Source organism: Typopeltis vanoorti, chromosome 25 (assembly GCF_054136105.1).
Source record: "Typopeltis vanoorti isolate ZY-2024b chromosome 25, IOZ_Tvanoo_1.0, whole genome shotgun sequence".
Taxonomy (NCBI): Eukaryota; Metazoa; Arthropoda; class Arachnida; order Uropygi; family Thelyphonidae; genus Typopeltis; species Typopeltis vanoorti.
In genome coordinates this window covers 32261610-32277094 of record NC_143573.1, presented here as the reverse complement: position 1 = coordinate 32277094, position 15485 = coordinate 32261610, and the positions used below count along the sequence as shown (strand labels likewise).

The 15485-nt window shown below is 36.2% G+C and overlaps 1 protein-coding gene across 2 annotated transcripts in view; it reads right to left on the bottom strand.

The window, feature by feature from the left end:
• The window catches only part of brun (trafficking protein particle complex subunit brun), a 452915-nt gene that overhangs the window by 44885 nt on the left and 392545 nt on the right, over window positions 1-15485 (bottom strand). The window lies entirely within an intron of this gene.

The window sequence follows — 15485 nt, the reverse complement described above, 5'->3', positions numbered from 1 at the left end:
ACTCGCTAATCATATTTTTATGCAATTTCCAGGAATGATCTCGTTTTATCTCTTCCTGCTATGTACTGGAAAAAAGTCGTTTGTGTCAATCCTATAAAACCTTTAACAAGTTATATATGTTTCTATCATGTCCCATCAATTTTTGCCTATCAACTGGTTTTTGAAGCCCAGTGACCTTCAATTTATTCTCATAGAGAGCAATCCATAGACCTGTAACAATCTTGGTCATCGTCTCTGGATTCTCTCCACTACTTCTCATCCCTATGGAATCCAGGTAACCAGCTCCACATGCAGTAATTAGATATGACCCTATTAAAGCCTTAAAATTGAAATAACAATCTCTATCCCTGCTTGTCAGCACGTTCTTCAACAACAACATAGTCTGATATGCTGTTTTGGCCACCTTTGCAATATGTTCTCTAAAATTCCCTCTCCAGACTCATTAATTTCCTGCAGTTCAGTTCCATCAATTTAGTATGCAGCACATGAACTCTACATTACAAAATGCATGACTGTACACTTGGCCATGATGCACTAGCAGTCTATAGCTTTTGTGCATACTGCCAGTCTAGTTAAATAATCATCACTGGCTATCAGTTTTTCCGGTTTTGCATCACCACCAAACAACTGAATGTTCTTCCTTAAATAATGATATATAAGTTGAACAACAACAACAGACCAAGAACTAAAGCACTGTGGTACATGACTGGTCACCACCTCTCTTCTCTGGATTCAATTCCTCCATACAGCACATTTTCATATCTGTCTACCAGCCATTTTCGTATTCATTTGCTCCAATTTATTCAACAATGTGGTATCATGTCAAATGCATATGTAAAGTCCAGCAGCATTACTCAGTAGCCATTTTCTTTATCCAGCTAAACTGTCAGTTTATTTCAAAAAGTAAGTGAATTACTAAGACAAGACCTATTCATGAAACAATACTGTCCCCTATTCCTACTCAGCCTGAATTCTTTTACCAACTTCTCTAATACTTAATCCACATTCCTCAGATACTGACTGCCTATAATTTGAACTTCTGTCTTGGAGCCTCCATTATGCAGTGGAACTATTCTGCCCTCTTTCCAGTCTCCAGGCACCATCCCAGAACTAAGGCTTAAATTAAACAGTTTGGTCTGAGGAGCTGCCAATTCCCTGTACATTCTTGTAATACATGAGGTGATATACTATCTTATCACATAGCCATATTTGTATTAAGGTTCTGCAATATTTAAGCACCTCTAATGTCACTTCCATCTAAGTCTATTGCACATCTGGCACTGTAACCTCCCCACCTGGATGGCATCCCTTGCAAAATGATTACTCAGTAACTCAACTATTTGTTTGCTCCTGTTACTTCACTTCCATCAGTACTTGTTAAAAGTAATCCTTTCATAGTTATTCTTCCTTTTACTCACCATATAGCAAAAGAAATGTTTGGTATTTCCTTTGGCTTCACAAGCTAGTTTCCTTTCATAATTAGCTTTGGCCTTCCTCAACATACAAGTTACTCTTCTTGTTTGTGCCCTGTATAACTCATGGGCTTGCTGATCATCTTTTTCTTTATATTTTCATCAGACCCTTTTCTATATCTGCAATTCTTGCTTAATGATACTACTTATCTATCCAACTCTTACCCGATTTATCTTCCTCACTCTGGGTATACAGTCTGATACTACTTTCTTCGAACAACCTTCAATCTCTCTTGCACTGCTAACATCTCTTTCATCTAAATTTTGTGCCACGACACTGCTCTAAAATGAGTCTTCAGTTGTCATAATCACCTACGTTGTAATTCCACATATATCTCTTAACAACAACAACAAATGTATATGCCCTCTGTCCAAAAAGAAACCAAACTTTTTGAAAATAGAAGCAACTAGTGGCACCACCTGTTGTATCTTTTTGTTGACGAAAACGACAACCTTCATTAGTGTTGTGTCAATTGTTTATGACATTTGTTTCATTAGAAGCCGAGTTATAGTGCCAAGAGCAACAGTGTGTTTTGACGAACGGTCGGAAAATGCGTTTCAAACAGAGAGCTGCGATTGATTTTTGTGTTAAACTTGGTAAAAGTTTTACCAAAATGCATCAAATGCTTCAAAAAGCATACGGTACTTATCCCGTACTCAAGTTTACGAGTAGTTTAAGCGATTTCAAAGTAATCATGAGACGCTTGAGGACAACAAAAAGCTTGGCCATGCAAAAACTGGACTGAGCGAAGTTAACATCCAGAAAAGTGCGTGTTTCATCTAAGAAAAACCCAAAATCATCTGTGATTTTGGGTTTTCTTAGATGAAAATGAATTGAAAATGAATTGGGGATTTCAAAATCAACTGTGCACAACATTTTGACCGAGAATTCGGGCCTTTGTAAACTGAATTCGCATTTGTTCCCCACAAGCTGACTGACGACCAAAAAATCTATCGAATTGAACACTGCAAGAACCTCATTAAAACTGCTCGTAAGGACTCAGACTTCCTTGAAACGATTGTTACTGGTGACAAAACATGATGTTTTGAGTATGAGCCCAAAACAAAGTGCCAGAGTGCTGAGTGGAGACATCCAGAAGAAGGGCATCCTAAAAAAAATAAGTTGCTTGGAGAAGTCAAAAGTAAAGACAATGCTGATTTGTTTCTATGATTACAGGACATTATCCACAAAGAATTCGTTCTGCCTGGCCAAATGGTCAATGGTGAGTTTTATCTCGAAGTTTTGAAACGATTGATAGCGAGAATTCTTCGTGTACATGAATATCATGATGCAGGCAGCTAGTTACTTTTGCACGATAATGCACCATCTCAACGTTCGAACATTGTGAGACAGTTTTTGAGCAAAAACCAAGTTTGTGTGTTGGATAACTCGCAGTATTCACCTGATTTAGCAACCTGTGACTTCTTTCTCTTCCCCCGACTTCATTTGCCAATGAAAGGAAAGCAATACAACACCATTGAAAACATTCAAGCAGCAGTAATCACGACCCTCAACAGTATCCCAAAAACCGACATAAAAAACTCATTTAACAAATTAACTGACCATGCCAAATGCTCTATCGAAGCTGGGGGAGAGTATATTGATTGAAATAAATGATTTGAATAATTATAATTGGCCTGTGTTTTATTTTCTATCAAAAGTTCGGTTTCTTTTTGGACAGAGGGTGTGTGTGTATATAATTCTGCATATCTGGCAATCTCTCCAGTCAAGACTACACGACTGATTTTCCCCAAAGTGGAAGCAGTGTGGCTAAACTGGTTATTGCAAAGTTTTCAGATGCTACGACCAGATCCAACACTCTCAAACCTTGAGTCCCCGAAATCACATTGTCTCAAGTAATTATTTCTAATCAGCTGTATAAATTCCATTTCCTTCCCTCCCTATGACCATTCTTCCTTCAACTCTATGTTTCCATAATAAGTGCTCACTGTGCTAATTTGCACAGTTTCCCTTGTACTCCTACTCCATGGCCTATAAAAGTAACCAATGATACATGATACATATTTCATCCTTGGCCTTTATCTCAACAACAGATAGTCTCAAATTAACTGTCCTCTGCATCCCTGTGCTCCTGATACACACACACACACACACACACACACACACACACACACACACACACACACACACACACACACACAGATTTTTTTTTTGCTTCAATTCTGCAGTCATTAACAACCTCCCCTCCTTCCATTCTGTTCCCTGTATTCACTCTTAAAATATGCATCCTTATATTCTATCTCTAGGACTATATTCTTCTTGGTCAACAAAATCACACTGATGCCTATAACTTTTGGCCAAGTTGAAGTAATCTATGTCAAAAGTTCCTCTCTTATGCTGAATACTTCTTGAATTAGTATACAAAAACTATAATACCTTTTCATCCCATAGCATCTGTAACACAAGGTGTTACAGATGAAAGTTAATTATCCCACTTCTGAAATCAGCTGAAAGTTAATTATCCCACTAAAGTTAAGGACCTGGAGAGCTACATGCAATATCATGTGATCCAACTCACTCACCTCTTGAATGTTGGTACCCATAATCACTTGCATCTCGTTATCCTGACTTTGCACTTCTGCACTCTCAGTGAACGATACTTTCTCAAGGCATCTAACTCTGAATCCATTTAAATGCAAACCATTTTCCTTATATAAATCCTTTCATTCATCAAACATACTTTACACTATTCCTCCTGATTGTAGAGTTGGTGCATAGATATTCCTTACAGCATTACTAACACCCTTAATCTTGATCCCAGACATAATTCTATCATTTTCTCATCAAGTACTCTTCTTATCATGGAATCACCAAACAAAACTCGATCTTTATCTTCCATAAGATAGAATTTAATGAAATTCCATTAAACAAATATTTAATGGAATTTCTGCCATTTACCTCAACTTTCCTAACTACACTCTGCACACTTCTTTCTATCACAAGAATGAGACCTGTGCATTTGTGAAGTATCATTCAATGCAGAGAATGTCAAGCCTCGAATCGAATTCCATTTTTAAGAGCTGCTGTAGCTCAAAATTTCCTTGCTCTCTGTCACTCTCTAAATACTGATTCACAATGTGATATTTTCCACTACAAATATCTGTCAGTAATGATTAATCATCTACTATTGAAATACCCAAACAGTGAAGTATTTTTTTAGAAACTTCAATGGCTTCACTTCCCCAATTTTACTAGTCAATTTAGCAGACACACTGAGATTTTTGCTGTCCTTAACAGTCTTTCATAAATCTCTTCTAAAACAATTTGCCTGATATCAGGTCTTCTCTTGGTCATTTAGACTCCTAGCTTTGTGTCTTTTGGCACACTATTATATTGCCAAAGTGGTACCAAGTAAGAAATGGGTTACTTTGCACAATTTCTACTCAGCTTACTTAGGTTGACTATTGTTTTCACTTTTCAGATCCAGACATCTGCTTCAACCAAACAACTCAAAATCTGACTTTGAAAAGGCCAAATGTAACAACTTGCCTCCAGTTTAAATGGCAGCTGAATTTTCTTGTCCCTTGCAATGGCCACTAAGGTGCTCATCCATATTTCCACTTCTCTCATATCCTGATGGTACAGGATGTGAGAGAGGTGGAATCTAATATCACTCAAAGAAAAGGATGACCTACTGACAGTATCATTCTTCACTCCCACTCCTGCATTAATGATCACAGTAAAGTTCTCCCAGCATTATCTAGAATTTTACATTGCATGTATCCTCTGGTCTTTTGTGAGAGAGAGACATCGAAAGAATCCTTAATAGTTTAGATACCAACAAGTCTTCTAGTCTTGTTGGTATCCTCCCTCTAATTGTGCTTCTGAAATAACAACCATCTTGTATCATCTTTACAATTTCTCACCCTTATCTAGCATCTATCCTTCATCATGGAAACTAGTCCACCTTCAACCAATCCCCAAACTGAATTTTCTTGTCCCTTGCAATGGCCACTAAGGTGCTCATCCATATTTCCACTTCTCTCATATCCTGATGGTACAGGATGTGAGAGAGGTGGAATCTAATATCACTCAAAGAAAAGGATGACCTACTGACAGTATCATTCTTCACTCCCACTCCTGCATTAATGATCACAGTAAAGTTCTCCCAGCATTATCTAGAATTTTACATTGCATGTATCCTCTGGTCTTTTGTGAGAGAGAGACATCGAAAGAATCCTTAATAGTTTAGATACCAACAAGTCTTCTAGTCTTGTTGGTATCCTCCCTCTAATTGTGCTTCTGAAATAACAACCATCTTGTATCATCTTTACAATTTCTCACCCTTATCTAGCATCTATCCTTCATCATGGAAACTAGTCCACCTTCAACCAATCCCCAAACAAGGAGATAAAATCCAGTCTCAATCCTATTGAAAATACTGAACAATTATTAGCAATCAACTCCTTTACTATCCTGAAGCCAACCAGTTAAGCAATAACACAAATATAGATTCTGAATCTATACACAGTAGATCTTGAAAACATCATCCATCTATTGACCCAAGATTTGGTGAAACCTGTGTGGTGTCTCTAGATATTTGCCAGGCTTTTGATTGGGTCAGGTATAAAGGCCTACCTAACAAATTACCATCACATGTCTATCATTTGTCTTCATGAGTAGAATACCAATTTCCTCCCTGGTTGTTCACTGTGTGCCACAGCAGATGGCCTCCTTTCTTCAGATTTCCACTAATCTCCAGATATCCTAGGAATCTGCACACCTTCATCCACATCCTTTTTCCTATTCATAAATGACCTATCAGAAACCTGAAATCCTATCTACAGTTCTAATGATGACAGTACATTCCATTCATCTTCTTCATTCAGCAAACTCTGCAATGCCTATATATTCCAAACTACAAGGTCTTCCATAATATTTAGTGCCCTAAATATTGATATCCTTATTAGATTTCAATGAGCGAGAAAAACCTTGTCAACTTCATTGACACCAAAACATAATCTTGCCTTATTTATGCAATAAAGATGTCACTTCATATCCCCTCATCTTCCAAATCCACACAACAGATCAGATGCCTCTTCTTGGACTGACTTACATCTAGTTTTTTGGAACAAATACCAAATCCATCCTACTTCAGAATATTTCTCTCACACGAGTTGGTGCTCCAAAAATCTTTCTAAAAATATTATAAATGTCACTAATAATTAATTAGTGGCCATCCTCTCAACTAACTCCTGCCATTATCATTCTTTTAACCTCTACTGTAGTTATTTTCATCATTACTAATCTTGGTCACTATTCTTGTCTAGCAAGCTGATGCCATTCCTACACATTCTCTCAACCCATAAACAGATGAGCAGCTTCTGGTTAGCATCCATTCACTGTCCAGCTCCAAATATAACAGACCAACTTCTCATCCTACTGTTTCATACATTCCCACTGTGCTCTGGAACATTCTTTCCTATTTTCCTTAAAGACTACAACTAAAGGTTATAGTTCTTATGGAAAATAATTTTCACAACTTCTCATGTATGTGAGACTGAAATTTAAAAAAGGCAGGTGGAATTTGATATTAGGATTTCTATTAAAATTTGTTCTCTTTGTAGTGGTAGTAAAATGGGGGAAGGGGAGTATTCAGTACATAAGCCAAAAATAGATTAATGTTTCATAAACCATGCTTTAACTTTTGACACACTTGTCAGATTTTTTTTAATAAAACTACGCTTTTTATATAGAGCATGTTGAATATCATAAATCTGTTACAGATAATAAGATAATTCTTGGAAACTGATGAAAACATGAACTGAAATTTCAACTCTGAACACTTTCTAACTATATTTGTATGTAAACAATGATAAAAGCAGTTAAGCTTAATGTATAGTTATGGTGTGTGTGGGGGGGAGGGGGGGTTAAGTGCATGCACATGCACTCACGCTGTCAGGCAGTGGCTTTCATTATCAAGTTTTGAGTTCAAGGCAGCATGATAATTTTTTTCTCTCCTTATAATTACATTTTTATTATCAGAATGATCTGAAATTACAATGTACATATTGTGTTATAAGTTTTAAGTTGTTTTACCACACACACACACACAAAACAACAACAACAAAAAAAAACATATCAATCAATGTGTGTGTGTGTGTGTGTGTGTGTGCATGCGGACTATGAAGCCAAATAGTGAATATGTCATCAATATAACACAGACATAAGCCAGGTTTTGGATGGTCAGTGCATAATATTTCCTCCTTAAACATGTTGGAGTCTTGACAAATAACAGACTGATTTGGAGGAAAATTGTAGATAGGAAGTTAGTAATGATGTAGTTTTTTCATGTAGTACTATCATATCCTGTACACCCCTTGAGGGTACATGGCAGGAATTTGATGATGATATATTTTTTTTTCTTCTTTTTTTGTTATCAGTGGAATGTTCTTATTAGTAAAATGATTAAAAATGATAACAACTGGCTTGATGGAATTTAATGAACTTCAAATACCAGAACAACTAGAATCAACTTTTGTAATACTGAGTGGTAACTATACAAAATAATGCAATTACAAGAAATGCTTCTTTCTGACCATCTGTAATCATTTCTTTATTTGTTCCATATTAAGCACAAGCTGGCAGATCTATCCCTGATACAGATAACAGATGGATTTCATCTTTTAGAGATGAAATTCTTGCATCACCTGCTGTATATATGGATTGCTGAAAATTCATCAAACAACATTTATTTGCTGCAGCACATAATCAATGAAAAAATCAAGCTCAATGAAAAAAATCAATAAAAGAAATATCAAAATTTTGCCAAATATTTAACAAAAACACTGCATAACACACAGGACACATCCTATAACACAATTATAACATAATCTACTTCAAATTCTAACCTATTTTGCACCATCACAAACATTTCACAAAAAGAAACATTAGAAAAATGCCCACCGAATATTGAAGTGTTTAAACTAGAAATGTAATCGGATTATTTCACATGGGGTAAAAGGATTTACGTCTAAATGATCAGCATGGCTATGGACTTACTGCTTTTGTGATACATCCAATGGAGTTGGAGTGTTTAAGGAGGAAATATTATGCACTGACCATCTAAAACCTGGCATATGTCTGTGTTATATTGATGACATATTCACTATTTGGCTCCATAGTCCGCACGCATGCACACACACATTGATTGATATGTTTTTTTTTGTTATTGTTGTTTTGTGTGTGTGTGTGGTAAAACAACTTAAAACTTATAACACAACCATTACGGTTTCTAGATATCACAGTCACCAAATTTCCATATGGCTGTCTTTATGCTCTCTATGGAAAACACACCAACAGACACCCAAATATTAATCCGCACAACCATCCTACATGTTAACAAACAGAGAGAGTGATTGTTTGTCCCAATAACACTCTACTCCAAACTAGTGTACAGAGAAAATTAAGGGAAACAAAACAAAGGAAATTATGGGAAACAGAAGAACTGAATTTGCCAAAAACACAACAAAGTAAATGGCAGGAAAGGAAATCATACATTGACCACAACACAAACAATTGGCAGGAACGAAAGATAAGGAACACAGAATAACATAAGAAATTACAAATGCAAACAATAATGGGATACATATAAGAAAAAGGAGTATGAAATTATAAAAAATGAAAATGCAGAATTAAAGTTTAAATTTCAAAATGTTACAGTTAGTCATATAGAAGAAATCTTCATAATGAACTAAATATGCAGAATGTACGCAAAAATCAAAAATTTATACAAATACACAAACATCACTGAAGAAAAAAAATGAAAGAGTTTGAAAACAAGAACCAAACTTTGGAGATTCAATGGCAACCCCTGAAGAATGATTCATCCTGAGAGGCATGTGGTGAGATTGTTTTAAGGATAGACATATCAGAACTCCATGGTGGACTCAGGAAGTTAAGGAAGCAGTCAAAGAAAGAAGAAAGATATCAAAAGTTTCAGCAAGGAAGCCGGCTTGTACTCTTAGAGAATACAGAGAAAATGTGAGAAAGTGAAGCACTATGTAAAACTAGCTAAACAAAAGTCATGCAGAAGGTTTTGGCAAGAACACAGAAAATAAATATCAGGAAGGTGGCAGAATATTCTTGAAGCTATTGAAAAAGTTTTGAAATGGAGGAAAGAGTACTGTAAAAGAAATCAGAGATGATAAATGTGACATGAAAACTCAAGATATTCTAGATGTCTGGAGTAATTACCTTGAAAGACTGCTAAATGAAACAAACAGTGTCAGCAGGGTGGTAGAAAACTCCCAACAGGAATGCAGTCAGAAATACGTATCCATACTGGAAGTAGAAAAAGTCATCAAAAATCTGAAATGTGTTAAGGTAGCTGAAGCAGATGAAATATGACCAGAAATACTCAAATATGGAGATATAAGTTTTACAATAGCTTGATTGCATACTTCAGAAGGCCTGGTCAGAGGGTCGAATTCCAGATAATTCGAGCAGAGCTTTCGTAGTGCCCCTATCTATAAAAAGGGAAATAAAACTGAATGTGAGAATTGCAGAGGTATTTCCTTACTGCACATTACTGCAGTATACTTCATTTATGCAAGTATACTTGAGAAACAGTTAAGAAAAATTGTGGAAGGGAAACTTGGTGAAGAACTGGATTCAGGCCAAATGGAGGTTGTCAGGATCAGATTTTCACTTAAGACAAATAGTTGAGAAATCTTGGGAATATAACAAGGATTTGTATTTAAGTTTTGTTGATCTGGAAAAGGCATTTGAAAAGGAAAGCGCTTCAAAACACTGCAGTTATATGGTGTAAATGGGACATTATATTGAGCAATAGTTTATTTAAGCAGTTAGCAGTTAGAAATGAAGTATAGGAAGATAGTTTGAAGTAAAATCAGGTGTGTGACAAGAGTGCACATGATCTCCACTGTTATTCATTATCTATATGGATCACCTTATGAAGGAAAGTGATATTAAATCTGATATCAAAATTGGTAATGTTAATCTTAGTTCTGTACTTTATGCAGACGATGTTATACTTCTGAATAAACCCAGTACAAGTCTGCAAGATTCCCTGACTAAACTGGATAATTGTTTGTAATAAGTTTGGTATGAAATTCAACAATAAAAAGACAATGAAAATAGGCAGGAACATTGATAACATCAACTGTATAAATGGTGAACCTATAGAAACAAGTAAAACATTTCAGCTATTTGAGCACATTTTTTAGGGAATATGATAAATTAAATATGCAAATAGGCAACAAAATTAGTAAAGCTGATATGGTAAATAGTTGGCTGAATAAATTTATATGGAATAAGAAAGAAATTAGTCAAAACTTAGCTATACACAAGACAGAGTTCAAACCAATTTTAACTTATGGATCCTGAGAGCTGGATTAGAAATAAAACACTTTGATCAAAGACTGGAGATCTCTGATATGAGAGTTCTGAGAAAGATAGTGGAGTGAACAGATGGCATCAATGGCAGTATCACATCAATAATGAGAATATCAGGGAAGAACTTGCCATTGTTAGCATTCAGGAATGTGTTAGCAGAGCTAATCTCAAGTGGTATGGTCACTTAAACAGAATGGGAGAGGAAGGATTAGCAAAACAAGCGTTCTTTGACAGGTTGGCAGAAAAAATACCAGAGGAGAAAGAGAGACCAAAATATAGATGGATTGATACAGTAAAAAGTTCCGTAAAAGACAGAAATATATGATCTGATAATCTTGGAGTCGTGACAGATACTAGATTAATTTGGAGGCAAATTGTTGATTGGAAGTTAGTAATGGTGCACCTTTTTCATGTATTACTATCAAAATTATCCTGTCAACCTCTTGAGCGTACATATCAGGAATTTCATGATGACAATGGTGAACCTATCATACCTCTCCTTAAACTCATTCACTGTCAGGGCACTCAGACTAATTTTGTAATAGGTTCCACTCATTCACAACTGCTATAAATGGCACCATTGTTTGATTCCCATCGAAAAAATCTAGTCCGCACATCCTTACTAACCACCCCCTTACACAATTTCCATGGATGATCCCTAGTTCTCTGACTATTTGTCATATACTGAAGAACTTCCTTTGCATCAATTTTATAAAACCTATTTAATATCTTATAAGTTTCCATCATGTCCCCTCTTTTTGGCCTATCAACCAAACTTTACAAACCAACACACCTTCAGCCTATCCTCATAAAGAGCATTCCACAGACCTGTGGAATTTTTACCACTTCCTGATTCCCAAGAAATCCAGGTGACAAAATCTGTGCACAATAATCAAGATGCAACCAAATCATAGCCTTATAAAGAGGGATAATATCTCCCTATTTTTACTTATTAGCATGTTTTTCAAATCCAAGCAATCTTTTGAGCTATTTTACAACTTTTGCAATATGCCCTCTGAACTTCAACTCTCTGTCTGCTATTATCCCCAAGTCCCTAGCCTCATTAATTTTCCTGCAGTACCATCAATGTGATACATAGTATGCAACCTTTTCAACCTTACATTCTGTAACATTAAATTGACAATCATTATCCCGCAATGCCAATTTATTTAAATCATCTTTATCAAGTATTGCTTTCTCCAATTTTGCATCATTAGTAAACAACTGAATATTCCCCTTTAAATCCCTCCCTACATCACTGATATAGGGAGGGATTTAAAGAGGAATAATATACAAATTAAAGAGTAGTGGCACTTAGTACAGAACTCTGAGGTAGTACTCCACTAGTCACTCTCATTCTCCTAGATTCCACTCAACCATCTACTGCTCTCTGGCATCTGTCAGTCAGCCATTCCTCTTATCCGTGCTACTAGCTTCATATTCATTCCCATTTGCTCCAACTTTTGTAATAGTTTTCCGTGTGGTATTCTATCAAATTCCTTTGCAAAGTACAGCAGTATCATGGTGTAGCCATTTCCTTTATCCAATTCCATGGTTACGTTTATAATAAAGTGTGAATAAATTACTAAGACAGGGCCTACCTTTTACAAAGCCACATTACCTATTATACAGTGTCATATCCTTATCCACCCACTGTTGAATTTTACCTTTAACCAACTTTCCCAATATTTTAACAACCACTCCTATATATTAATTGGACTGCTACGTCTGTCTTGGAGTCACCTTTATGTGATTGAACTATCTAATCCTCTTTTTTGTTCCCTTAGAACCTTGCCAGAGCTCAGACTTAGAGTGAACAACTTCATCAGAGGCAATGCCAATCTTTTGCACATTATTATTGTATAGGCACCTCCATGGAGTCTGAAGACTTATCACTGGCGACCCAATCTATTATACCTTTCCTTAAGCCCATTAACAGAAAAAGCACTCACAACTGACTCTGACAACCCATTCCACTCATTCACCACTCTACAAGCAAAAAATCTAGTCCTCACACCCCTACTCACCATCCATGGATGACCCCTTGTTCTGGTCCCTCTAGTGAAGTGCTGAAACATTTCCCCTGCATCTATCCTATAAAATCCTTTAAGCAACTTAAATGTTTCTATCATATCCCCCTCTTTTTTTCCTATCAACCGACTTCTGCAATCCACACACACCCTCAATCTATCCTCATAAGGAATGTTCCACAGACCACTCACCATCTTGGTCACTCGCCTCTGAATCTTCTCCACCGCTTCCTCATCCCCCAAGGTACATCACCTTGATATAAAAAAAGAATAACAACTTCTTTATCTCCACTTGTTAATATGTTTTCAATAGTCAAGTAATCTTATAAGCTACCTTAGCAATAAGTCCTCTAAACTTTAACTCTCTGTCTACCCCCCCCCCCAATATCTCTAGCTTTATCTATTTCCTGGAGTACAGGCCCATCAATGTGGTATACAGCTTGTAATGTATTTATCCCAAAATATAACTTTACATTTCTCCACATTAAACTGACACACATTAACTTTTGTTAATGGTTAACATACTGACAGCCTATTTAAATCATCCTGCAAGCTTCCCACATCACCTTGATTAACTATTATTCCACCTAATTTCACATCATCAGCAAACAACTGAATATTTCCTTTCAGGTTATTCACACATACATTCACATAGCAAATAGAAATGTAGCAAATTCATACAGTAAGAAATGTATACAAATGTAAACAAAACAAAGCAAAAAGGTATCCACATAGCAAAATAAAAATATCAAAAAGTCAAAATCAGAATAGTTTATACCTTTGATTAAAGAATTTTTCAAACACAAAATGAGCTGTTATCCACATAAACTTTATAACTTTCAGTCAAAGTATGAATTAAAGAGTTCTAAGAAAGTGGTATAAATTTATATCAGCTGTCCTTCACTGAGTCTGTCCATTATGAAAATGACTTGCTCATATCATCTGTGCCAATCACTTTTCCCCCCTCCTCTTAAACTAACTAATACTGACTGTTCATCACTTATGTTCCCTTCCTCTATTTGTAATTGGAGGTAACCAATTATAAAGTTGGTTGAGTGCTGAAATGGTCAGGTTATTTTTGATTTTAATGGTATAGACCAGGGGTTCCCAACCTTGTGCCCGTCAACCAATTTGTGTGTGCCCGCCACTGTTCAACCGTGTGCCGTATAGTTTGAAATAATCACGCAACAATTCATGGCATGCTATTTACGCATGCGTTAATGACACATGACGAGTATTAAAGAGTATTAAATGCATACAATGTAAAGTAGATGTGCATTCGAAATTGTTCATTTCAATTTAAGAACTGGAATATCATCATGTTCTCCTAATTATGAAGCACTGGCCAATGAAATGCAATGCCAAAGATCACACTAACTTACATATATATATTTACATTTTTATATGATGTAAACTTTTAAGTAATAAAACACTTGATTATAATGTAAACTTTGTATGTATTCATTTAACAAAAGAATTCAAAAAATTTGCTTGAAAAAATAGATGGAGCACGTCGCCCTATCGGTATTTTAGAATGTGCTCTAGGAAACAAAAAGGTTGGGAACCCCTGGTATAGACTGCATATATTTAGTTTCTTATGAATATTTAGGTAAATGACATTATTTTAAACTATATATATTCTTTCAAAATGTGAACATTGATTTTAGATTTCATTATTATTATTATTTCTCAGAACCTCCATGGAGTCACAAGATTCATTGTGGGGGGGGGGGGGGTCCCCATTTCAGACAGCACAAAGTCTATCACCCTACTCCTTAAACTCATTCACTGTTCATGTTCTCATCACCCTATCATCAGGCAATGCATATCACAGTACAACTATCCTCCATGAAAAAAAACCCATGTCTCACCTTCTTCTTTACCACTTTCAGGGATGGACCCTTTTCCGTGCCTCTTCCCCTTGTTCTAACATATAAATGCTCTCCCGGGTGTCAATCCTACATCAAATGTCTCAATCACATCACCGCTTCATCTTCTATCTATCAAACTCTGCAGTCCACATGCTGTAAATCAATTCTCATAATTAACATTGCATAGTCATGATATCTGGCCACATACAGATATGGTCTGATCAGGACTTTATACAATAGAATCAGTACTCTTCTATCTTTGCTGGTCAGTGTCCTTCTTAATATTGCAGCAATCCTCTGAGTTACTTTTGCCACCATCACTATATGTCCCGAGCCTCTGTAGCTCAGTCGGTATAGACGAAGCCCTTTGGTTGGAAAGACCTGGGTTCGATTCCTGTCAGTGATGTGAGGAACCTTTATCTGGTCTCTTTCGATGAAAGGTGAGTTAGCTGATCTCATACGGAGGTAGGGGTTTTTTCACCTGGAAACTTGAGTTTTTCATACCTCAGAACCAAACTGGCCCCATGAACACACGCGGATTACAGTCAGGAATACTTAAGACAGTCTCTCCAGTCATAGGTCTGATTCACCAGCTATGCCAGTCCTGAGCATGAATAAAAATGGGAGGAGGGGGGGGGCCTTGAGATGGTGATGGCCATTGAATCATTATACGAAATAAATAAAACTATATGTCCCCTAGTATTTAAATTTCTATCAATCATTATCCCAAGAT